The sequence below is a fragment of the Podarcis erhardii genome, assembly GCF_964252035.2.
Source record: "Podarcis erhardii genome assembly, chromosome: 16".
Lineage (NCBI taxonomy): Eukaryota > Metazoa > Chordata > Lepidosauria > Squamata > Lacertidae > Podarcis > Podarcis erhardii.
In genome coordinates this window covers 10,000,580-10,027,775 of record NC_138514.1, presented here as the reverse complement: position 1 = coordinate 10,027,775, position 27,196 = coordinate 10,000,580, and the positions used below count along the sequence as shown (strand labels likewise).

The 27,196-nt window shown below is 44.9% G+C and overlaps 1 long non-coding RNA gene across 2 annotated transcripts in view; it reads left to right on the top strand.

Annotated features, from left to right (window-relative positions):
- Positions 1 to 27,196, top strand: part of LOC309331286 — a 126,982-nt gene that overhangs the window by 72,073 nt on the left and 27,713 nt on the right. The window contains exon 3 of one of the 2 annotated variants that reach the window (XR_014151774.1): positions 24,048 to 24,115. This is a non-coding gene — a long non-coding RNA (uncharacterized lncRNA). Of the gene's footprint in view, positions 1 to 24,047; positions 24,243 to 27,196 lie in introns of those variants that run through there. The other variant, XR_014151775.1, reaches the window with a different exon arrangement.

Below are 27,196 nucleotides of genomic sequence, written 5' to 3'. Positions count from 1 at the left end.
ATTATAATGTGCTGGCACTTGCTGCTATGTCTGTGCTTGATTTGTGCTGATTCTCTGTCTCCTTTAGCAGCACAGGCCTGGCTTGATCATGAACTTGGCTTTGCTGTTGAGTTTTAGCCTGCCGAGCCAACAGTGTTGAGCTGTAGCTCGAAAATGTCAACTCCAGTGCAGAACATCTGCCCCTAGGGCACACAGAAATGAGCATGGAGAAGAATGGCCTGTTTTTAAGCTCTTCCTATTTTGTATGTTCTACAATACGATAGTTGCTTTAACGCTCTCTATATCCCCTCCACAAAATAAACAGTTTAGTTTCACCACCACCACCCATTTGATATTCTACATTTATTATTTTCATTCCCTCTTCCAGTCACCTTTGCCTTAACCGGCCACCTCACCAGGGAATCCTTTCTTTGGTAGTGTCAGGGTGCTGTCAGCAGCTCCTAGCTGGTTGCCCAGGAAAGTATAAAGACAAGGAAAGGTTTCTTACTGTCCTTTTTTATTTCAAACTTTACAGAGAGGGGCTATAGAACCCAGCCTTAAGGATAATGGCGTTGTCCCAAGTGAATCTCCAACTCTGTCTCTCCCACTTCCTCATTTGTAATTCTCATCCTCTCCTCTAGGGGTGCTGCTAAGTGCCCTCTGTCTTTGAGCTCTTTGCTCTCCTACTTTCAAGATTCGCCGGGTTCTGGGGGCAGGGTCTGTAATGCTTTCTAATGACACCGTGTCCGTCAGCTGTCATTCCTTCTCCTCTCACATCCCCCCCCAACTTTCCACCTCATCTGCCTCTGAACTGTGGCCTCCCGCAAACCATGGTTGCAAATCTATATTGTCTTCCTCCTCCCTGGAAGGGTCAGGATGGGGGAGGGAGTCTCCACCATTCCTCCTCCTCCTCCTCTGCCCAGCCCCTGACAGGTAGCAGGAGGCAGATGTCTAAACAAACAGCATTATATTTTCTTCAACTTAGCCTTTTCGTCTTCAATATGATTACCTGAAGTACCAATGGCACACACTGTCCCCAGTCTCTGCCCCTTCTCCACCCTGTTTTCATAAGCAGACATCTAATTTCTTAACTGTTGTCTAAATACGGGTAAATAACCAGTGCCATGTGAATTGTCAGCCAGATTTAATGCTAATCTAACATAATTGCTAGTTTAACATGCTGCACAGAAAAAGTATTAATGGCGCACTTAGAAAAATCTAGCTACCTTCACATTTTATGTACAAATACAAAATATATAATAATAGTAATAAAATACTAAAAGTTAGCCAGCATTTAATTATTCTTCACTTTTAAAAAATCTGTTTCCTAAAAAACAAAGTGTATTCAATTAGTCAGTGAATATTTTCTGGAAAATATTTTTAACATTCAAAACATTTCTAATTCAGCACGGGATTAAAGCAGAAAAGTGTGTGCATTGTTGTAAATGAAATACATGACATCATGACATTTTTCAGAAATAAAATATTATACCCTCTCATTTCTGCTTTTGGCAATGCATCCTGCTGATTGCTGAAAATCCCATCAGGAGTGGAGAGAGGTGTGTTGTTGTTGGTTTTTTTTTAAAAAAGGTCGTCTGTAATGCCAATGCGGGGTGCAGAATGAACAAGCAGTTCCACTACACATTTAAGCACATCAGATTGTATAGGAACCACAATGACAGTGAGCCAAGCAATATGAATATTGTTTATTTGTGTAGCTGAAGCCACTGCAAAAAAAAAGAAAAAAAAAAGAGCCAAGGAGAGTCATAAACTTGGAGATCAAGAATAGTGATGAGAAGTTCAGAGTCTATCACATGATCAGTATGGGCGACTGTCCATGAGCAGCTGGATGTGAGGTGGGATATTTTGGGGGGCACAAATTTTTCAATTCCATCAACAAGCTTTCCTGCTTGCTTTTGACAGACTTTGTCATCTTCTCTACCTGGTTCATATGTACAGATGCAAATTTAGAAAGAGTTGCTAGGATTTAAATAGGAGTACAATGTGTCTTGTTGTAGGGGAGACCGTGATCTGGCGATCTGGGTGCCTGCTCACTCTGCTGTCCAATGCTGAGGGTTGATGGCGGGAGCAGCTGGTATGATGAGGCAGAGACACTAAGCCACTCTCTTGATTGCCACTATTGCTACAGCTGGACAGGACTTTGAGGGAAGGTTGGACCCGTATTGATTCATCCAAATCCCATCACCCCCAGCCCATGGTCAGGGATGAAGGGAGCTGTAACATTTGAGGAGCACATGCTCTCTACCCTGACCTATATGAAAATCAGGAAGATCCAGTTGAATGGTACCCAACTTCTGGTTGGGCAGTCCTGCCATGTGTGATTTCATGCCACACCCCCCCCCAGTTATAATAGAGTCGTGAAATGGGTCGGTGATCGGCTTAAGAGCTTGTCAAATGCTTTTATTTAGAAGAATTCCATGCTGTCCTTCAACAGTTGTCTCAGGGTGGTGTCCAATAGTTAGAACAAGAAAATAAAATGCATTCTCACAAAAATAAGTACAGTGGTACCTCGGGTTACATACGCTTCAGGTTACAGACTCCGCCAACCCAGAAATAGTACCTCGGGTTAAGAACTTTGCTTCAGGATGAGAACAGAAATCGTGTTCTGGCGGCGCGACAACAGCAGGAGGCCCCATTAGCTAAAGTGGTGCTTCAGGTTAAGAACAGTTTCAGGTTAAGAACGGACCTCCAGAACGAATTAAATACTTAACCCGAGGTACCACTGTAGACTTCTTGAACTTGCAAACTATGTGTCCTCATTTTCAGTTTTGGGTATGTAGGTTTCTCAGCTTCTCCCCCAACCCTGCCCCCCCTCCTCATCTGACTGTGCTGTCACTTGCGGTGGACAACATGTGAAATCTCCAAACTGGATTTGGGTGGCAACGAAGATTGAACTCCCCCCCCCCATTCCAGGAGAAAAGAGTGACTTGTTTTGAATGAGGGTTAAGAGATTTATGTCTCGTACACATCTTGAATAATTCTTCCTTTAGAATTCCCTTCACTGTACTTTACATTTTATGTTGGAAATAACTTTTGAAGGCTAAAAAGACTTGACAAAAACAGTACTTCAGAAGTTCGGTTTGAAAACATTTCAGAAGAAATGCGCTGATGAATTTCCCAGGATGAGGTTACAGGTCAGGGTCAGGGAGAGGGAGTTTGGTATTTTATCTTGGGAATAAGTTGTTTGGTAGAAGAGAGAGAGAGAATGTGATAAAGTCTTGTGTGCTGGGGATGCAAAATAATTAGATGTTTAGAAGTGGGATTTTGAAAACCCACGCTGAGGAGCCTGGATTCAGAGTTGATTGGTCTGCAATTCCTTGTTAACTGGTTAAATTGCTTGCTGAAAAGGCCCAGATTTCTGCTTTCAGAAGCTAAAGTATTTGGGGATGTCTACCCATTCTGTCTTTTTTTTTTTTTTTTTGGAGAAGCCATATGTCCTACTCTAGAGAGGATAGTTTCCCACTGTTATGGCTGCCAGGAGACAGTTCTCTTTCACGGTGTTCTCTACTTGAAGGACTGTCCTATCCAACTCTGGCTTCAAGATTTTTTAAAAACCATAAGAAAGAGGGGAAGGGTCAACAGCATTTCCCTTTCTATCTGGGTGACCTTAGGCCAGTCCTTCACTCTCAGCCTAACCTACCTCACAGAGTTGATGTGGGGATTGAATGAGAAGGGGGACAACCATGTACCTCAGCCACAGAGCGCAACTGGGCAAGTCACTTAACAAATACATGAATCATAGAATCCTAGAGTTGGAAGAGACCACAAGGGCCATCGAGTCCAACCCCCTGCCAAGCAGGAAACACCATCAGAGCACTCCTGACATATGGTTGTCAAGCCTCTGCTTAAAGACCTCCAAAGAAGGAGACTCCACCACACTCCTTGGCAGCAAATTCCACTGTCGAACAGCTCTTACTGTCAGGAAGTTCTTCCTAATGTTTAGGTGGAATCTTCTTTCTTGTAGTTTGGATCCATTGCTCCGTGTCCGCTTCTCTGGAGCAGCAGAAAACAACCTTTCTCCCTCCTCTATGTGACATCCTTTTATATATTTGAACATGGCTATCATATCACCCCTTAACCTCCTCTTCTCCAGGCTAAACATGCCCAGCTCCCTTAGCCATTCCTCATAAGGCATCGTTTCCAGGCCTTTGACCATTTTGGTTGCCCTCCTCTGGACACGTTCCAGTTTGTCAGTGTCCTTCTTGAACTGTGGTGCCCAGAACTGGACACAGTACTCCAGGTGAGGTCTGACCAGAGCAGAATACAGTGGCACTATTACTTCCCTTGATCTAGATGCTATACTCCTATTGATGCAGCCCAGAATTGCATTGGCTTTTTTAGCTGCCGCGTCACACTGTTGGCTCATGTCAAGTTTGTGGTCAACCAAGACTCCTAGATCCTTTTCACATGTACTGCTCTCAAGCCAGGTGTCACCCATCTTGTATTTGTGCTTCTCATTTTTTTTTTGCCCAAGTGCAATACTTTACATTTCTTGAATAAGACCGGGCCCAAGACAGAACCCTGTGGCACCCCACTAGTCACTCTTCTAAATGGGATGGAAGTCAGCTGTGGTGGCTGGTCTATTAGAGTGAGTGTGGCACTGCCACCTCGACCTGGCGGTCTTCCTGCTTGCAAGCAGCCCAGGGGGTGCCATTGCTTGCCAGCTTCCTCCTCCTTAGTCTCGGTGTTGCCCTTGTGGGACTCAGCCAGGAGCAGGACGGGGACAAAACTGGAACTAGTTGGCTTCCTGTTGTTGGCTCTGCCAACTATTGGTCTCTCTGCTTTCTGCCTTACCAGTCCCAATGGGACCAGCCACCACTGCGTGCCAGTGGCAAGGCTAGGCCAGGCTGGGTTCCAGGGCCCAGAGACCCACAGCAGCAGGCAGGAAGGGGTTTTCTGCATGGGGACACCTGGCTTGCACCCTGTCAGTATGCTGTCAGCTGCTCCCGGCTGGTTGTGCAGGAAATTATAAAGACAAGGAAAAGTTTCCAGCCTCTTAGATAATGTCGTTGTCCCGAGTGAATCTCCATCCCCCATCTCTCCCACTTCCTTATTTGTCATTCTTATCCTCTCCTCTCCAGGTGCTGCTACCTGCCCTCTGACTTTGAGCTCTTTGCTCTCCTACTCACCGGGTTCTGGGAGATGGAGGGTATGGAATGCTTTCTAACGACAACATGTCAGCCAGGTGTTGCTCTGACTCTCCCATAATTTCCCCACTTCCCCTCTCATCTGCCTCTGAGCTGTGGCCTGTTGTAAATCTATAATATCTTCCTCTTCCTCCTCCCTGGAAGGGTCAGGATGGAGGAGGCCGTCTCCACCATTCCTCCTCTGCCCAGTCCCTGACACACACCCTCAAAATATGTGCCTGGGGCTACGGCCCCCCCGGCCTTCCCCACGCTATGGCCCTGGGCATGGGGTACTGTCAGAATTGCTACATCAGAGGGTCTCAGTGATCGAGGTGGAGCATAAGGAATCTGGAGATCCTTAAATTGCTTTGGCTCTCAGTTGTTCAGGGCTTTGTGAATCACACAAGAATTTTGATTCTGGCCTGATAACTAATGGGCAACCAGTGCAGCTCTCTCAGCTGCAGAGTAGCATGTTGCTCCTCTGAACTACCTGTCTGGTGCAGCCCCACCCAAAGCTCATCACAGTGATCAACATGGGATGAGAAAGAGCTCTCAAATGATTTTGGTCTTATTAGCAAGTGTTTGCAGAGCACTTACCGTTAAATGCAGTATGAGAAAGTCTGTTTTCCACTTCTTAAATATCCAGCCCAAATGACATACAGTGGTACCTCAGGTTACAGATGTTTCAGCTTACAGACACTTCAGCTTACAGACTCCACTAACCCAGAAATAGTACCTTGGGTTAAGAACTTTGCTTCAGGATGAGAACAGAAATCGCGCGGCGGCAGCGCGAGGCCCCATTAGCTAAAGTGGTACCTCAGGTTAAGAACAGTTTCAGGTTAAGAACAGACCTCCAGAACGAATTAAATACTTAACCCGAGGTACCACTGTATCTTTAAGTATTTGGCTGCTGCTCTTGCCTCGTAATACTACATTTGTAGTGGAGTTTTTTTTTAAAGCCAAGGCATTTTAAAAAAATTTGATACAGGGGAAGGGCTGGATTTAAGCGCAGTGCCGAATGATGTCATCTGAAACCTAAAGGGACAGATAGTGCAATGATATCCCAGCTGCCAATCCTAAAATAACTATTTTCGAGTGTCGCAATGAAATCTCTCTGAGAAAGCAAGCACCTGGTTAGGCCCTGTAAAATTAACTTCCATCTGCTTCCATTTACAGTAAGGCCTTCTTATCATTCTCATGGCATTATCTGGTATATATTTGGCAGTAACTGCCTGTCTTGAGCTATTTACAAGTTGTTCTAGTGGCACGGTGAGTGGAAAGGGATCAAAGCAGCAGCTCTCCTGATTGGTTGTGCTCTAAGTCAGACGTGGGGAGCCTATGCCTGTTAAGTTGTGGGTGAACATATCAGACGACACAGCGGTTCTTCAAACAGCTCTTCTTTATTCAGATGCCAGAACAGAACTGAACTGAAGGGCTCAGTCTGCTTATATAGAGCTCCAGTACCTTGTTACTGTAACAACTTTCTAAAACTATCCAATCACTGAACATTACTTTCGATCCTTCATTTGCATAACTATCTACAGTATCCCCCTGCTGGCCCAGGGTGAGAACTTCAGTACATAACAATGCCCTTCCAGCTGTTGTTGGACTACAGCTCCCATCATTCCTGACCATTACCCATGCTGGCTGTGGCTGATGGGAGCCAGAGCCCAACAGCAACTAGAGGACCAATGGCTCCCTAAGCCTGTGGCAGATGATGATGAAATATGCCTACACTCCCTAGGCTGCAATTTAATATATATTGTCAGCTGCACTACAATCAAGACCTGGCTGAAAGTCCACTTTAGAACAACATTTAACTCCTTCTTAACCTCTATACTGCATTTTGTCTACTGTAGATGGTATAGAGCAAGGGTCAGCAAACTTTTTCAGCAGGGGGCCGGTCCACTGTCCCTCAGACCTTGTGGGGGGCCAGACTATATTTTGGAGGGGGGAAAATGAACGAATTCCTATGCCCCACAAATAACCCAGAGATTCGTTTTAAATAAAAGCACACATTTGACTCATGTAAAAACACCAGGCAGGCCCCACAAATAACCCAGAGACGCATTTTAAATAAAAGGACATATTCTACTCATGTAAAAACACACTGATTCCTGGACCGTCTGCAGGCTGGATTTAGAAGGCGATTGGGTTGGATCCGGCCCCCGAGCCTTAGTTTGCCTACCCATGGTATACAGCAAGCATGTCCAACTTCCAAGAGACTGCGATCTACTCCCACTATAAAAGAAAACTGGCAGTGATCTACCCATTGTTGTTGTTGAGCTCAGGATCATCCAATCGACCAGGGACACCCTGCAATCGACCAGTAGATCACAATTGACCTGTTGGACAAGCCTGCTATACAGGAATTCAAGATAAAATTCATTGTTTAGGCATTGCTCTTGAGAGCCTTGAAGTATGTGACGAAAGTTACATATTCCAAATAATCAAGCAGCGGCTCTACAACCACGAAAGACAGTGCTTGTTACCTCACACGCCAAGATCCTGTTCTCCGGAGGCTTTGGGTATTACAACACCCTACGGAACCTGTGCCAAATATCTAAGGGATCTACTACTCCCCTCCCATCGAAGAGCCTTTATGCTTGCGAGATTAAATGCTTTCCCTTCTGCAGTGACCAAAGGCAGATTCTCACATGCTCCATATCAAGCCCATTTGTGTGCCTACAACCAAGGAGGACCAGAGTCAATGGACCACATTCTCTTAGATTGCTCTTCACCCAGCAGACCTCACCAACTGATGCTGAGCAAAATCTTGGGCTTCTGGCCTATAACTCCGAGAAGCCAAATAAGGTTTCTCCTGGCAGATCGGGAATAAAGATATCACTGCTTTGAAGGTGAAGGTGAAGGTGAAGGGACCCCTGACCATTAGGTCCAGTCGTGGCCGACTCTGGGGTTGTGGCGCTCTTCTCGCTTTATTGGCCGAGGGAGCTGGCGTACAGCTTCTGGGTCATGTGGCCAGCATGACTAAGCCGCTTCTGGCGAACCAGAGCAGCGCACGGAAATGCCGTTTACCTTCCCGGTGGAGTGGTACCTATTTATCTACTTGCACTTTGATGTGCCTTCGAACTGCTAGGTTGGCAGGAGCAGGGACCGAGCAACGGGAGCTCACTCCGTCACGGGGATTCGAACCGCTGACCTTCTGATCGGCAAGTCCTAGGCTCTGTGGTTTAACCCACAGCGCCACCCGCGTCTCTATCACTGCTTTAGTAGCCTCCTTTTTAGCCACAATCTTACCTGAAAGGTTAATAATAATAATACTAATAATTTATTATTTATACCCCGCCCACCTGGCTGAGTTTCCTCAGCCACTCTGGGTGGCTTCCAATCAAGTGTTAAAAACAATACAGCATTAAATATTAAAAACTTCCCTAAACTTTCCCAACGATCCATCCTTTCAGGGAACAAGACAGGGCGAAGCAGAATATCTAAGTTCACACGATCACAGTGTGACTTTATGACCCTTGACAGCTTCACCCATGTCCTTTTAATTATCCCGGTGACTTGAAATGTTCTATACTGTGATACCAATAAATGTATTTGATTTGATTTGGTTTGATTTGTCAGCTGGAGACAGCAGGTTGTAGAATCATAGAATCATAGCATTGTACAGTTGGAGGGGATCCTGCAGATCATCTGCTCCAACCCCCCGTGATGGAGAAATATGCAGCTGTCCCATACTGGGATTGAACCTGCAACCTTGGCCTTATCAGCACCACGCTCAAACCCAGGCATAGGCAAACTCTGGCCCTCCAGATGTTTGGGACTACAATTCCCATCATCCCTCACCACTGGTCCTGTTAGCTAGGGATGATGGGAATTGTAGTCCCAAACATCTGGAGGGCCAGAGTTTGCCTATGTCTGTTCTAACCAACTGAGCTATCCAGACCTTGTATCCAGCATTAGTTCTATTCAGAGAACACCCACTGAAATTAATGCCCATTAACTTTGGCACGTCTCCTCTGAGTAGGGCTGGCATTGGATACAACCCAGTAGGTTAGTCATGCTCACCCTGTGCAATGCCCTCCCATCAGATGTTGGAAGCTGCCCAGAGTGGCTAGGGCAACCTAGTCCAATGGTCAGCATACAAATAATGCATTATTGTGATTATGATTCTATGATTTTACGAGTGTGCCCGCTACAGCCATCCTTGCCTCTCCAATGCCACCTGCAATTCTCCCCTCTGAAACATGTGGAGTGCCACTGAGATAGACAGTGTAAAATGGTACACAGTGAGGCAGGAAACCCTAACATCACATGCACACTGATATGGTCTGAATTTTTCTAAATAAAAAAAACACCAAAGGTGCAGGGAGTTGGGATGGATGTATCTGTCAAGGTTGGTGCTCTCATTTTCTCATTTTTCAAGTCTTTAAGTCAGTCCCCCACATTTCTGCAACAATTTGCAACAGGAAAAAAAATGCTCATGAAAATTCCTCCGTGTTTGAGTGTGAATTTCTCCCAATAAAACACATTTTTGCATGCAGTTTTGACTACTGTAATGCAGTTTTTTAACATTATTTTCACTAATATATTCATCTTTATGCACCTCCCCATATATGAATCTTTGTGACCGTTATTTGATTGGAGAACTGCATCGCAACATTTGCATCAGTGTGAAGTTCAAAGCAGTTTCTCATGTTCCAGTTCTCAAGTTTCAGAAGGTGTGAACTAAGGAGTTGCACCTTTAAATGCGAATTGAATCTAATTTCTCCCCCCTCCCTAGTGGGAACACCTTGACTGCTGGATTTCTCTCTCTCCTTCTTTTCTGACCTCAGAAACAACCTCCTCAACCTTTTCCCATGACAATAAAAGCTTTTGTTCCCCAAGTTGTTTGCTTGAACATGAATGACTAAGGGACTTTGATTGAAGCAGGAAGGAAGGGAAAACAAATTGTTCACTAATGTGCTCATCACTGATGCCATAAGTGTCAGCAGTGTATGAGGAATGCTGCAATTAATCATCGGTGGAAATGAATACCTACATTGGAACTAGGGATATCATTTTCTGAAAATCTCATGTCAAGCATACCCTCGCAGATTTTTTCTTTTTTTCTAATTCCATTCTCGCTCCTTGGTTTTGGAGAGAGGTGAGTTATTCCCCTCCCAGTTCTGCTAAAAATAAAATTGCCACACTATGTGCATTAATGTATATATTTTTCACGCATTGCTGTACATATAGCATTATATGTACATTATACTCATCTGCACTCCAGGAGTCCCAAAATAACCAGCACATAACCAGATATGTACAGCAAGGCTGTGTAACTGTACAAATATACTTAGGTAGTAATGCTTACAAAAATTTGCTGCAAAAATATAGTGCAATGTGGGTATGGGGGGTGGGGTGGGAAGGGAGGGGAAGGAAAAACTGTACGGGAAATTTAAAAATTGGAAGGAGATAATATAATGTATGTAAAAATATAGAATAAAAATTTTATAATTATTTCAGCTTTTAAAACACACACCAAGCAACAGCGCATGAGAAGCTTGGACCTACAGTGAGAAGCCTGATGCGAAAGGTTGACTGATGCTGGAAAAGCTCAATCGGGTGGGGACTGCCAAATTCCCTGTATAAATCTGTTTAAAACTAATCCCTCCTCCATCTTGATTTTGGAGCGCATCTTTCCCTAATGTCTGGGGTCCTTTGATCCAGCATTCTAGGATGGCTGCGTGCATCTTTTGCGAGTTGAATAATTCACTGCCATTGGGTTGACAGACGGAAACAATTTAGGTAATATCAGGTCTGAGTAGCCGTTTGGGAAATCTGTCCCGATTCTTTTGAGTTGAGATGTGGGTTCTAAATGTGTCTCGGTTTTAGCAGGAGGAGAAATAATGCAATTGTTTCCAGCGTCTTGCATTTTAAGTGATTTGGCTCGCGTAATAAAAGCAATGAATGATTGTTACATGTCAACTGGGAAAGGTATCTTGTTTTTCTGGCTGCAGGCTGCAGTGCCAACTGAAAATCTAGGGAGCAGCCATCTTGATGTGTCCCACATCTGTTATATATTTTGGAAATTTATTTGTTTGCTCTGCCTTCGGACACTTTGCAAGATATTGTGACTAAATCTTGCATGTTTGCTCCTGAGTTCAAGGAGCAGGTCTTCATCTATGTTTGGATACAATTGGATGCCATTTGGAATCAAGCAGGTGGACTGAACCTGGCAAAACTGCATGTTTTTTTTTTTAGTTTCTTAGTGTTTCTGCATGTGTGTTTTTTTTTTGTTTCTTAGTGTTTCTGGACGCGGGTGGTGCTGTGGGTTAAACCACAGAGCCTAGGACTTGCCGATCAGAAGGTCGGTGGTTCGAATCCCCGCAACGGGGTGAGCTCCCGTTTCTCCGTCCCAGTTCCTCCGTTCGAAAGCACGTCAAAGTGCAAGTAGATAAATAGGTACTGCTCTGGCGGGAAGGTAAACGGCATTTCTGTGCGCTGCTCTAGTACGCCAGAAGCTGCTTAGTCATTCTGGCCACATGACCCGGAAGCTGTAAGCCGGCTCCCTCGGCCAATAAAGTGAGATGAGCACCGCAACCCCAGAGTCGGCCATGACTGGACCCTTTACCCTTTACTTTTAGTGTTCCTGGGGGGTGCCTGGTACAGTAAAAGTATTCTAGTACACTTTAATTCAAGCTAATATTGTTTGTATTGTTCCTTTTTTATGGACAGGGAGAACTTTTTCTAAGTTCTGCTTAAACTCGGATCACCCTGCTGCTAGAGTGGCAGTAGTTAATATTTGTTGCTTGCTTTTCGGTTAAAATAATATCCAGAGGAGTTTGCAATGAAAAACAGCAAGTGTGTAATATAGTGAATGTGATTCCCCCTCCCCAGTTTTTATAACAACACCAATTTTATTAAAATAATATTCAAAGACCCTTGTAAGGAAAAGCAACCAAAATGCAATATTAAACATTAAAATCGCAAATTCAGTATAACAGTACCAAGAACAACAAACAGCTTTCCCTCCTGCTGCCTTCAAGCAAAGCAGTTTCTGGGGCTCTGGCTCAGCATTTCTGAAGGATCACACCAAATGTTGCCTTTCCTTTGACAACTGCATGAAGGCTGTCCCCAGGATGCTGGATTAGGTGGGCTTTCATCAAGGTACTAATGTTCTTTAGGGTGGTGTGCAAAGGGCTATCCTGCTGCAACCTTGCATCAATCCTCTGAGATATTAGGTGGAGAGATGGTACAGTGGTACCTCAGGTTACATACGCTTCAGGTTACATACGCTTCAGGTTACAGACTTCACTAACCCAGAAATAGTCCTTCAGGTTAAGAACTTTGTTTCAGGATGAGAACAGAAATCGTGCTCTGGTGGCACAGCAGCAGCGGGAGGCCCCATTAGCTAAAGTGGTGCTTCAGGTTAAGAACAGTTTCAGGTTAAGAACAGACTTCCAGAATGAATTAATTTCTTAACACTGTATTCTACTCAGAGTCACCCTAGGAATCCCCTCTCATCAGATGTCCAGGAGATAAGGAACTACACAGGAGAAGACATCTGAATGCAGCCCTGTATTGGGAAGTTTTTAATGTTTAATGTTTTATTATGTTTTTATATGTGCTGGAAGCCGGCCAGAGTGGATGGGGAAACCCAGCCAGATGGGCAGGGTATAAAAAAAGAAAACAACAACAACAACATTTGAATCCGCAAGGACAGATTTCATAAAACCCACCTAAAGCCCATTTGAGCTTCTAACTAACTGCGTTGTGCAGGCATGGAAGGCAGAAATGCAGTTTAAAATGTACTTGCACCAGATTTTTAAACCAACTGTTGATTGTATGGCAGGAATGGGGAATCTACAGTTTTCCAGATGTTGCTACAGCTGCCATCAACCCTGATAACCACGGGGCTGCTGGGAGCTGGAATCCAAGAACATCTGGAAGGCTACAGGATGCTGACCATGTTTGGTGAACAGTCAATCTTTTACCTGACATTTTTGATGAATTGCTTGATTGCTTTGAATTATGGTAAGAAGGCAGGCAGGGAGAGAATGGCTGGTTGGTTGGGCATTACCCAGTTTGCCCATATGAACTACTCTCTGCTATTGGCCAGTCATCGAACCTGCAGCTTCTGTGACATCCACCGCAAAGAAGCAGATTGTAGGGAAGGGTTATTTATAACATTGTAATAAGTGAGATTATCTGAGTCATCTAAGGGGGATTATTACAATCGCACCCATCTCCTTGCAAGACCTGGAGGTGTCCGCATGATGGAATTGCCATTTGAATAGGAGCTTCGTTTGTGTGTGAGCAGAAATCCTTCTGCACTCGATAGACATTTGTTGTGGGTGCCACACTCAAGTCCACTTGTTTATAATACTATTTTGCAGATAACGTTTGTAATCTGAATCTATTCTACAATGTAATTATAGGTGATTGGGATCGTAGCTTCAGGCAGCCTGGTATCTGGTGAGCAAGGATGCCATTTCAGATTAGATGTTTATAAACAAGTTGTTTTTCTTCGTAGTAATAGCACTCCTTACAAATCACATCTCTTTTAACATTGAAATTCTGTATGCACTTATTTGGGAGTCAGTCTCATTGACTTGAATGAGACTTACCAGTGAGTAGACACACATAGTATTGCCCTGTAAGCATCTCAATCACAACATAAAGGTGTAAGGGGGTATTCAGCTATGTCCTATTCAGAGCAGAGCCACTGAAATTAATGAACCTAAGTTAGTCGTGTCTCTTAACTTCAATGGGTCTACTCTGTGTAGGACTAGCACTGCATGCCACCCTATGTATTGATGCAAACTTGCAGAAAAGTGTGTGGCACAGTCTACCTTGGACCTACCTGCACTACTTCAAATTGGAGTGTTTTATGTATAAAAAAATAACGTGCAGATGAAAAGCTACAGCGTCGTGGAGAGGGCTGTAAACCAGCCTTCTCTCTAAGATGCAAACTTTCCACTGAAATCAAAGTAATTGCCTTCCCCCTTGCTAGGTTTTGCTGCAACCTTCTCAGGAATGTTAATCATTATCACCATATAGGCTCGATAAAACCCTCTGCATAAATTAATGTTCCCTATCACTGAAGAGCCAGGTTAAGAAGGGTTTCTTATCAAGGAAGGGGGGGAATCATTTGGCTGCCTATGTGTTAGATATGGTATCTTTTACTGAAGGCGGATCATTTTTTCTCCCCAGGCTTAGAGGCAGTTTGAAAGGCAGATTGCTCTCTGTGGTGTGTGTGCCCTTCCTGCTTCCAGTTCCGAAGTTTGGGTGGTGTTTTGTTCTTGTCGTCATTTAAAAAATGTTTTTGACCAGATACAATAGGGAAACCTATCATTTTAAAAAGTAGAGACATTTTAAAAAGTAGAGACATCACCTTGCCAACAAAGGTCCGTATAGTAAAAGCTATGGTTTTCCCAGTAGTGATGTATGGAAGTGAGAGCTGGACCATAAAGAAGGCTGATCGCCGAAGAATTTATGCTTTTGAATTATGGTGCTGGAGGAGACTCTTGAGAGTCCCATGGACTGCAAGAAGAATAAACCTATCCATTTTTAAGGAAATCAGCCCTGAGTGCTCCCTGGAAGGACAGATCGTGAAGTTGAGGCTCCAATACTTTGGCCACCTCATGAGAAGAGAAGACTCCCTGGAAAAGACCCTGATGTTGGGAAAGATGGAGGACACAAGGAGAAGGGGACGACAGAGGACGAGATGGTTGGATAGTGTTCTCGAAGCTACCAGCATGAGTTTGACCAAACTGCGGGAGGCAGTGGAAGACAGAAGTGCCTGGCGTGCTCTGGTCCATGGGGTCACAAAGAGTCGGACAGGACTAAACGACTAAACAACAACAACAATAGGGAAACCAAAGCAAGGTGCCTGTATATGCTACATCTCAAACAATAGAAATAAAATAGACAACTGGGAACTGCAGTAGATTGTTGAAGCATGGAGTCCTTATTGTTCAGAACTCCACACTCCGCTCTGTTTCCCTTCCTAGTTTTCTGTTCCCTTCCCACAACAGCCAGTCAGCATTCCGGTTGCCACTGACAGACCTCAGTCCTTATAGGGCTGTTTTTGGGATTCTTTCCCCTCTCCCACTGGGAACACGCCAGGGTCACCAGAGGTGGTAGATCTCAAGAGGCGTTCTAACTTCATTTTTAAAATGCCTAGGAATACCTAATATTGTGGAGTGGGAGGCGAAGATGATGGATTTTGCTGAGTTGGCCAAATGGACTTGCAGGATCCGAGATCAGGATGATCAGAAATTTCAGGAAAACTGGAGTAAATTTATGGTACTTGTAAAAGTATGTCAAATTTACAGAACCGCCTCTATGATAACAAAAAGAGGTCATATGTTTAAATGACACAGGTACGCTTGCTCATGTTCTGGGGGCTGGCATGCCATGCAATATTTAGTAATTTTGAAATTTTCCTGAGTGTTCTTTGGCCCCATTTTCTGTGTTTAGCACACACACACTGCAGGGGTACATTTGTACATTTGTACATTTGTACATTTTTACTTTTGATCAACATTTAACAAGTGGTTTCTAAATCGCCCAGGGTACCTATGCAACAGAGTCAATAAGAAACAAACTTTTAACAAAAATCTTAAGATACCAGGTAGCTCAAAGCACAGTGAATTGATGACACTCAAATTCTGGAACCAGTACATGATTACATGATTGTATTAGTAATTGAAACCTTCCCACCTTTAACATGAAAATATAAAATTTGACCTCATGAGCAACTCATGTCACTTTTAATGTTAAAGACCAAATAATCCCTTTTTTATATATACTTGTACTCTGCAAGATTCTAGGTGTTTTAAGGTCTGTTTCCCAACCCCCTGAGATGCAGCACAGTAGATGTGGCAGAATTGGGATCCCTTCATGCAGGGTTCTATTCCTGGCGCCTCTTGCACATTGGCAGAGCACACATCTCTTTTCCCCGGACTCCACATGTTGGTAATACAATACAAGCCAACTGGACGCACCTATGCTGGTCACTGCCAGAATACAGAAAGGAGCTTACAAGGGTTTTCAACTGTAGCTTGACATTTCCAATTGTCCCCAAAATAAAACACTGCAAGGGGGGTCAATTTACTGCTTGCTCCCCCCATGATTTTGGGACACTCCGACCACCTAATGTAATTATTCACTCAGTCACCTTTCTCCGCGTCCTGTCAGTGGCCTAGATGGACTCGCGTCGCTAGGAAACGCACCTCAAGGACTACACTTTGCTTTGCCAGTGGCTCTGAGCCCCAACGTCTCCTCCATTCAAAACATTCACTGGAGTGTCCCCATACACAAATAAATACACATATATACAAACCCCCATACACATACAAACCTCATTCATCTCCCTAATCCCCTTTACCCATAAACTTCCCAACGCCGGTGGCACTTTTACTGCTCTTTTACCGGCAAACCAGTGGCACACTACTGCTCTCTACTGGTTGAATCCAGCGGCACCCTACTGCTCCTACTGGGCGGGGTTGATCAGGCCCCTGACTCCCACAAAACAAGCTGTGGAGCCTACCTTTCACTTCCCTTGGGCACCCTTTTCCCGTGCAGCTGCTGTCTTTCTTCCATCTCTGCTGCGTCTCCACTCAGGTACGGGGTGGGGGGCTCCCCCTAGAAATGGTAGGGTGCGCGCTTGGAGCCACTGACGCCGACCGAGCTGTTCGCTAAGGAGTGACGCCTCGGTCCTTCGTCCTTGTCCTCGGAGAACGCGGAATTCCGGACGAGCCCCCAAGAAATGTAGCCTTATTGGAATTCACCGATTGGGTCTGCGTTGGTCCGGGACAGGAGGAAGGAAGTCAAACGACACCTGAGGTTGATTCAGAGAAAGAGTTTATTCTGCTCTCCGGATAGCAGAAGGCACTTGCATGATCAAGTCCACAGCAAGTCCAAAGAAATGACAAGTTTCATGCAGTATATATATCCTCCAGGCACCCTCTCCCTCCTTCCAACCACGTCAGCTTGTACACGTAGGTTGACATCACATATGTTCCTTCTCCAGCACTCTTAACCAAAAAGGGATTTCCTTCCTGCACTTCTGACCATAAAAGGATATTCCTGTTCCTACTCCTATCTTGGAGCAAGAGGTCACTACTTCCGAGAACATGCTCTGGCGTTAGTCCCAGACTTGGGTCTCTGCGTCATTTGTGGTCAGGACATAAGATATGTCTGTGTCTGTTCTACTGGTAAAGTCAAGGCCAGTCTTGCCATCAAACTGATAAGGGAGAGAGCTGTGTTCTTGTTTTGCATTTGCTCAACGGCTAAAGTTTATGCATTTTAGCTAAGGAGAAATAGGGATTTTGGTGCAGTTTAAAAACTGCCTGCACAGTCAGTTTTGGCTTTTGGAAACCCATTCCTTCACCTGTAGCTTTGCTTCTTGCAATGAGGGAATCGCCAGAAGGCCCTGGGCGCTGGACCTCAGCGTCTGGGCAGGACGATGGGGGTAGAGACGCTTCTTCAGGTATACTGGGCTGAGGCAGGTTAGGGCTTTAAAGGTCAACACCAACACTTTGAATTGTGTTTGGAAACGTAGAAAAATGACCAGGGAGCAGGTGGCGTGAAAGACATCTGGCTAATACCAAGCTGCTGCTGCCACTGCTAGTTCTGTAGTATTATGGTTCAAAGGGCAATGCTCTAACAAGGTATAAATAATGCAGCTTCCTGTGTTCTCTGAGGCGGTGCATATAGAAATATCTTGAGCATGTGGAGTCCTGTTGCACTCAGGTACCGCTTTTGGGCTTCGCATGGGGATCTGGTCAGCCACTGTGTGACCAGTATACTGGACCAGATGAGCCACTGGCCTCATCCAGCAGGCTATTTTTATATTAACAAATGTATACCCCCACAAAGGAGTGGCTTGCAGATGAAAAGCAAACACATGAGTAATGCATGTGCTTCTATCGTTTATCATTATTCTCAACAAACAGGCCAAATGGCCCATGAACTTCAGGTACAGTCTGTGACATGTCTCTGCAAAGCTTCTAACTATAGAAAGCAATCACAATGACCATGATGGGTGGTGATCACATGATCTTTCTAAGCTTTGCCGTGCTAATTTAATGCTAATTTGATGTGCATGTGACCATGTAGGAAGTGGAATGATTCCCTCTCCCCCCATCGCATTCACATTTGGCTAGAAATTGGGAGAGGCAGAATTGCTGCAAAGTTCTCTTACATCACCAAACATTGGCGCTAAAGTATTGCACTCAGCATAACGTGTTAGTTGGGTCACACTTTGGCCCAAGGTGTGCAATTCCCCTTCGGAATTCTCCCTCCTACGCATTTCACAATGCAGTTCTCCAGCAGCAACAAAATTTGTGCAAAAATGTGCCATGTGCATAAAAATAATAAAATAATATAATGCGTTATTTATGGGAAACAGCTTGCAAAAATATGTATTTAAAGCAAAATTGCAAATATGTCGATTGGGGAAAATGTGCGCTAAAATGCTAACAAATATTTGTGAAGGTTTCTTGTTTTTTTAAAAAAGAGAAGATTAGCAAACTGATGTAGAGGTGTGAAACATAAGTTTGGAAAAATGAGAAATCGAGAGAAAGTGAAATGGACAGATTCATCCATCACTAATGATGGAGAGAGATGCTTGCCCATCAGACCTGCCCGTTGTGGAGTTGGGTTTCCAGGTTATATACTAATGGGTTGTTTTTTGCTAAAGGACTAGAGAGCACTGATGAAGACCTCATCCTCTATTCCTGGTGTGTTTTTTTCCTGTGTTGCCTCTAGGCTGGATCTTGTGGGTGTTGCTACAGCTGTGCATGTCGGTAATGAGCCTTACGCTAAATGTTTCCGGTCTGCTATGTTCCCGGGAGGATCTTGTGAGCTTCAGCCGAACGGGGTCTGCTTTATATGAGTGATTTAACGTGGTGTAAGCAATCTGCATGCTCGGGGTGTGCATATGTGTGAGGGAGAAGCTGCCATTGGTATCACATTATTTTATTAGAGTTTCAAAGCTGATATTAAGTGGACATGATTTCTTCCCATGGACCATTAATTTTGTTTTATTGCTGGCCTGATGGCTATTACCCCTTCTTGCCAATACATTCCTCCATTAGGCTTGTACAATTAACAAAATATGAACTGTTTAAAGCATTGCTATGAACAATGGGTCACTGAGAAGCAGGTCTGGGGAAAAGAGGGGTGGTTATGTGAGTGCTTTGTGACCATGAGATGCTATGGGACTGGCAGAGGAGAGTGTGTGCAGATCGATTTGTGTCCCTTTGCAGATAGAAAGCTCCTTTCTACAAAACATTTTCTACTTTGGATGTGGTTGCTCAAATCCAAAATACAATTTGAGTTATGAGTGGTGCATGTCTGTTCTGTCCCCCCCCCCTTTAGAAATGTGCCAGAACTGGGGCCCAATTCGTTTCCCTTCTTTTGTGCACTTAAGGGCAAAGGCAATTGTAGCACAAGATATACATACCCAAATGTAACAGGACTGTCACATGATTACATCTAGTCAATTAATCATCCGAGTGTTAGCTTATTAATCAGATATATCTGCATACATTTGCATGGGATTAAAATGAGTGGCTCAGATGTCAAAGCATGCATTCATTGCTTTTAGGATGGGGGGGGGAGTGAGAGAGAAATCTGTGACCCTTCAGAAGTTGCTGGACTCCTTCAGGCCCAGCCAGCATGGCCAATGGTCAAGGTTGATAGGAGTCCAGAAGTATCTGGTGGCCCAAAGGTCTGCACCCCTGTTTTTAAATAACTTGTGCATGCTTAGAAAGAGGCATGGATGCTTGAGCTGAGATTCCTGCCTTGCAGGGAGTTGGAATAGATGGTCCTTCCAACTCTACAATTCTATGAAGGAGAGAAGGGGGAGGGTGTGTACCTCTTTTAAGAATGATACTTACCATCTCGTTCCATCACCTCCTGGCAAATCGAAGGGGAAGAAATGGAGGCAGTGAGATTTTACTTTCTTGGGCTCCATGATCACTGCAGATGGTGACAGCAGTCATGAAATTAAAAGATGCCTGCTTCTTGGGAGAAAAGCAATGACAAACCTAGACAGCATCTTAAAAAGCAGAGACATCACCTTGCCAACAACGGTCCATATACAGTGGTGCCCCGCAAGACGAACGCCTCGCAAGACGGAAAACCCGCTAGACGAAAGGGTTTTCCGTTTTGGAGGCGCTTCGCAAAACGAATTTCCCTATGGGCTTGCTTCGCAAGACGAAATGTCTTGCGAGTTCCTGCGGGTTTTTTCCCCTTTCCCCCCCCTTTTCCTAAGCCGCTAAGCCGCTTATCAGCTGATCCGCTAAAAGCCACTAAACCGCTAATAGCGCTAATCTGCTAAGCTGTCAATGGGCTTGCTTCGCAAGATGAAAAAACCGCTATACAAAGAGCCTCACGGAACGGATTAATTTAGTCTTGCGAGGCACCACTGTAGTTAAAGCTATGGTTTTCTCATTAGTGATGTATGGAAGTGAGTGCTGGACCATAAAGATCGCCGAAGAATTGATGCTTTTGAATTATGGTGCTGGAGGAGACTCTTGGGAGTCCCATGGACTGCAAGAAGATCAAATGTATCCATTCTGAAGGAAATCAGCCCTGAGTGCTCACTGGAAGGACAGATTGTGAAGCTAAGGCTCCAATACTTTGGCCACCTCATGAGAAGAGAAGACTCCCTGGAAAAGACCCTGATGTTGGGAAAGATGGAGGGCACAAGGAGAAGGGGACGACAGAGGACGAGATGGTTGGTGTGAGGTAGTTGAAGACAGGAGTGCCTGGCATGCTCTGGTCCATGGGGTCACGAAGAGTTGGACACAACTAAATGACTAAACAACAACTTACCGTTTGATGTTTTTGTTCTTGGGGACAAATTTATAGCTCTACAAAATAGCCCACATAATTTTGAATTAAAGCCTCGTTTAATGTTTTGCCTACAACTGGATGTGGGTGGCAGCAGGGGCAGCACAACTCTTGCTCAGTCACAATGAATTTAACTTAGTAATGTCAGTTAGCGCAGTTGGTTAGAGCATGGTGCTGATAACACCAAGGTCGCGGGTTCAATCCACATATGGGCCACCTGGAAATTCCTGCATTGCAGGGGGTTGGACTAGAGGACCTTTGGTTTCTATGGTTGTACAGTTATATGTCCATTAACTTCAGTGGTACAACTAGTATTGAATACCACCCACAGAAAATAAGAAAATCGAGCAGGATTAATCATCTCTATCCAGAACAAGTGGATTTAGGCTCAATAATAATAATAATAATAATTTATTATTTGTACCCCGCCCATCTGGCTGGGTTTCCCCAGCCACTCTGGGCGGCTTCCATAAAAACCAGAAATACACTAAAATATCACAGATTAAAAACTTCCCTGAACAGGGCTGCCTTAAGATGTCTTCTGAATGACAGGTAGTTATTTATCGCTTTGGCATCTGATGGGAGGGCGTTCCACAAGGCGGGTGCCACTACCGAGAAGGCCCTCTGCCTGGTTCCCTGTAGCTTTGCTTCTCGTAATGAGGGAACCGCCAGAAGGCCCTCGGCGCTGGACCTCAGCGTCCGGGCAGAACGATGGGGGTGGAGACGCTCCTTCAGGTATACTGGGCCGAGGCCGTTTAGGGCTTTAAAGGTCAACACCAGCACTTTGAATTGTGCTCGGAAACGTACTGGGAGCCAATGTAGGTCTTTCAAGACCGGTGTTATGTGGTCTCGGCGGCTGCCCCCAGTCACCAGTCTAGCTGCCGCATTCTGGATTAGTTGTAGTTTCCGAGTCACCTTCAAAGGTAGCCCCACGTAGAGCGCATTGCAGTAGTCCAAGCGGGAGGTAACTAGAGCATGCACCACTCTGGCGAGACAGTCAGCGGGCAGGTAGGGTCTCAGCCTGCGTACCAGGTGGAGTTGGTAGACAGCTGCCCTGGATACAGAATTGACCTGCGCCTCCATGGACAGCTGTGAGTCCAAAATGACTCCCAGGCTGCGCACCTGGTCCTTCAGGGGCACAGTTACCCCATTCAGGACCAGGGAGTCCTCCACTCAAAATACTATGCTCCCATTATTCTCCTATTTTCTGGGGACCTTCATGCTTTGTTTTTTATTTCTTTTAGAATAGCAACTGCACTGTCACTGGGATGATGTTGGAGAGATCTTTGTGTCCACTGTAGGCAGTGAAGCAAGTTGGCAGACCAATAGGGTTCAGTTATTTGGTGATAGCAAATCCATGTATTAGTATTAATGAGAAGGAATAATAATGCTGCTCCTATCTTTAAGAAAAGGTCCTGCCTTTCCCCATTCCAGATCTCAAGGCAGGCTGGGAAATGAAGGCGCAGTAGTATTCTAGTTTCTATTGGCTCTGCCCAGAGCGGGGAAAACCTCCCTCTCTCCTTTGCGACTTAGTTTTGTTTAGTTCTTTCAAGTCCAGGAAGGGGTGGTAAGCTCACTCATTCTTACAGAACTTCATAAAAAACTTCCTAACCATATTCATTCAGAGCCAAAATAACAGCCTACTGGGATGTGAGGAAATACCTCTACATGAGCCTTGTGAACGTCAATAAAATACATGTTTGCGAACTTTGCGGAGTTCTATCTAGATTGAGAGAAGTCTCAGGATGGAACAAGCATAGCGTAGTCACAGTTTGAGTGTTGGCCTAGGCCTGAGGAGCTCTGGGTTTGAATCCTACCTCAGTCACAAAGCTTCCTTTGGATGGCCCAGTCCAAGGAACTACCCCATTTGCCCCCCAGTTTCCTTATGATGGGATCATAGGGGTTGGATTAATGTCTTAGCTTGCCCACTGTTCCCTTGAAACCTACTTTGCCTATGTATCGTATTGATCTGAGCATAGAAGATTTTGGTAGAACCCATACTCCGAGTTCAAGTTCTTCATCCAGGGCAGTTTGCCTTGCAGTCCTAAGAAATTTGAGCTTTCTGGCTGAGGGAAAGGGTTTCGTTGGACCCAGCCTTAGCATTCTCTGGGCTGTACAATATTTCCTCTTCATCGGAAGGTGGAAACTCTAATGGTGTAAATGGTAGAAACTTATCCATGCTAAACTCAAGTCATAAAGACCAAAGTCCACTGTAGCAAATGTGGCTATAAAACTAATTTTTTACTTTCAAAGCTATTGGGACAGGAACTGAAACATGAAATGTAAAGAATGAATGCGCTTTGTTTTCATAATAACAGCACACATTTTCTTTCTTTTTTTTGATACCAGCTGCAGTTTCAAGCTGAAATTCTTCTAAATGGAGAGAAAACTGGCCATGTATCTTACTTTATATTACTAGTGTCTGGGCTGAGATGAGGGCAGCTGCCTGTGGTGGAGTCTGGAGCCAGGAGCTATGGGATCAGGCCATAGTCAGGGCTGGGTTGGCCATTTGCACATTTCCAAAAAAGAGGGAATGCATCGCCAAAAGAGGACAAAAGATACAACAGAATTTGTCTCGTGTCTGTTCAGATACCCTGGTCCCAGGCTGCTTGTGGGCCATAGAGAAATAAATGGTTCTGTGGTGGTACTCCTCTTAATGGGAAGTCAATAGCAAGGTTATTTTACTGGGTTTCCTTAACTATGTAAATCCAACCAAATGACTTTGGTTCAGAACTTTTCAACCAATTGAAGACCTATTTACACCGCAAGGCCAGTATTTTTAGTGCTTTAAAATATATATTTTGCATTGATGTTTCATAATGCTTTTACACTGTATTTTAGATTTCCATATGTTTGTATTATTTTTGTATTATTGGTTCAGAGAGAGAGAGAGAGAGAGAAAGTTGCCCAGAGTTACTGGATGGAAATGCAATGAATATTTGGAAAAAATAATCAATTTTCATTGGGACTTGTAATTGAAAATTTAGCAAACTGACACAGAAATGTGGGGTACCAAACTACAGACTGAAAACATGAGAAACAGAGAGAAACCAAAATGGATGAATTTGTCCATCCCTTAAACAATATACTTTATTATATTAATAGGTACCTTCTGGAACTGGATCCTGAGATATCTGCTTTTCCAGCTGATTTGTTCCAGAGTTCGCTGAATGGTAAGTAACCTGATTGGCATTTTATCCTGCATTTGACAGAGGTTACAGGGCCCATAAGGAGGCACCCACAATGTTGTAGTTGGTGTTCTGGAAACTTGCTGAAATAATACACCCCAATTCGAAGAAAAAGGGATAGAGTGTGATGCATTTTAACTAGTCTTCATTGAGTCTGTGTTACAGCCAACAATGTTTTCTGTGTGCAATTAGTTCTACAGGGGTGACTAATCTCTTGCCCTCCAGATGTTGTCAGTCTCCAGCTCCCATCACTCCTGACCTGAGGGTGATGGAGCTGTGATTCAGGAACCCCTGGAGAGCTACGGGTTAGCCACTCCTGATGTACAACAATGATCTGGAAAAGTTGCTGCACATATTGGTGTATAAGCACATATTGGTTGTTGGTGCACATATTGAAAGGTTGGTGCACATATTGGAGTATAATGTTTGCAGGCACCTTGTCCCTTGTCCTCCTTTGTTTAAATGGAGAGATGGACTATGGCTTTTATGCCCATGTTTTTCCTGGACTCAGTGTTTCCTGAATAAGTGTGTATAGCAGAGTCTGGTGGGGAGCGTCACCCACTTCTCTCTCTTTCTCCCTTTCTCCACACCCAGTAGGCTCTTGGGAGAGGGAAATGGCTGTTGCCAAAGGTCTGGACAGATCACTTGCAGAGGGCTTTTGAAATTAGGCTGAGAGCCCTAGGGCCACGGACTGCCTGCTTGCGCTGCCTGTAATTGATTTTGGTGCTCATTATACTGTTAATGCCAGTTGTCATCTGTTAGCTTATGGTGAAAGTTCTGTGCATTTGGCAGAGCTTACAGAAGCATTGAGACTTTGCCAGTTCTCTTGGTTGAGCAAAGCCAGTTCTGCCTCTATTCCTGGTCCCCTTGCTTCCTCTTCCCGTCAGTGATTGATTTACACAGAAAACTAGCTTAGCCAGGAGAACTGTAGGTTTGTCTAGCTGGAAGAGACATGAGAGGCAACCAAGCTGATCAGCTAAAGTATTAAACTGAAGTGAGGACCTGCCATTGCTTGAGTAAACCAATCAATCTGTATAACAAAAGCATGTGCTCTGTGATTTATTTATTTTTTGCAGCATGGGGTGGACGGGGAGATCATTGGAGGGAAATGAAGAACATAAAACAAGTATTAGCTGCTTGAGAATAACAGTGGGAGAGGACTATTGCTCGCATCTTGTGCTTTCTGGCTTCCCATTGGCATCTATTTGGCACTGGATACAGGATGCTAGACTAGATGGGTCTTTGGCCTGATCCAGGAGGATTCTTATATTGTTAAATTATGTGTCACAAGTCAACAAGGAAAGGGATTAAGGAAAATCTATGCTTGTACTGTGAACCCAGTCAGGGACGATAATCCTCCCTAGATTTTGCAGAGGCAAGGGAAGGTTGTCTGTTTGGTTGAGATTAAAACCACCCAAAGTTGATAAATGGAGCTGAAGGAATGGAATTTAGAAGAGAAATGAGGAATGAGTGAAGAAATAGCAGGCTGAGAGAATAATGGGTTGACTGCCAGGAGCTGCCAGGGCTAAAACCGAGAACTTTGGAGCCAATTGGAGCATCTTCCCAGGCAGTGAAGTACTGTCAGTGTCTGGGCTGGCCCTGTCCACCTAAGATGGCCATTGGGCCTTCCTGGACAGGAAGCGCTATAAAGGACTTCCTGTTTGGACTAAGACCTTGCCTGAGCAACAAAAACCTTCATGGCTCTGTTGTGTTCCTTGCCTCTGACCCCTTGCTTAGATTCTTATCTCTTACTCCTTCTGTTCAACTTCAGAGATGGACTAAGCAGATGCCTGCTTCCCCACTTTGTACCAAAAAGAGTTCCTTTCCCATCTCGGACCCTACAATTGGCAGGTCAGGCCTTGCCCAGTTGGCATTGTGCCCTTTTCCATAGCTGTCAACTTACAGATTTGAAAATAAGGGACCAGCAGCCAAAATAAGGGACCTGCAGCCTCACCTGTTCCAGACACTCCAGTCTTCCTGTCCTCCTGCAGTCTGCTCAAACTCATGCTGGTAGCTTCGAGAACACTGTCCAACCAACTTTGTAACCAGAGGTTCAATTGAATAGAATCTGAATCACATGCACCACAAGGCCTATGCAGCCTCAACTTAAGATGGCTCCCCAGCCTGGCTTTGCACTGCAAAGTTTGCAGCAGCACGTGCAACAAAATGGCGTCCAGCATTCAAAAAACCCCTCAGCTTGCATTAACTAGCCACACACACACAGCCTCCCCCCCTCGCCATGAGATCGCCAGTCACCCACCATTTTAGTCAACCAGCTCCTTTCTTTCCCCCCATAAGTCAATCGAATGGCCTCCAAAACAAATTCAAAAGCCCCCCTCCCACGAGAACTCCTTTCCTTTTCCCCCACCATGTGCCCCCGCTACAGACAGACCTTTTTGCCGGCAAGGGTGAGTGGGCCATCTATGACATATCCATCCGATTCCGATCCGAGCACTCAGCACAGGTATGTTCAACTTCTGAGCCCCTCTGAGCCAAAGACAGAAAGCCCAGCCAGCAGCCAAACGAAGCCTCAAGGAAAACCACCGTCACCTCTCCGCTGGGAAGCGCTGAGCAAAGGCGAGTCCCCAGGGAACTCAGCCAATTTGATCAGCACAAGGCATGCAAGCTCCACCCCCCCAGTCGTTCTTAGACTTCTTATTGGGTGAGCAACACAGCCAAGCAACACAGTTGGAGCCTCCCACCTCCCTGGCCGGCAGGGAGGGAGGGAGGGAGAGGAGCTGCTTCCTTTGAAATTTAAGGGACGTCATTTAAGGGACATTTAAGGGACATCCATCAATAAGGGACAGCAGCGGGACATGGCGCTGGAATAAGGGACTGTCCCTTCAAATAAGGGACACTTGACAGCTATGCTTTTCCGTGGTGGTTCCCTGCTTGTACAATGCCTTCCCTAGTGAGGTGCAGCTGTCTACCCCATTATAGACTTTCAGGAGAAACATTCCTGTTTACGCGGGTATTTGATGGCTGAAAAAGCCTTGTTCCCAGCAACCCAGCAACCCAGAGATCCCTGGTGGGGGTAAGTGTTTTAAAAGAACGTTTTAACATTTT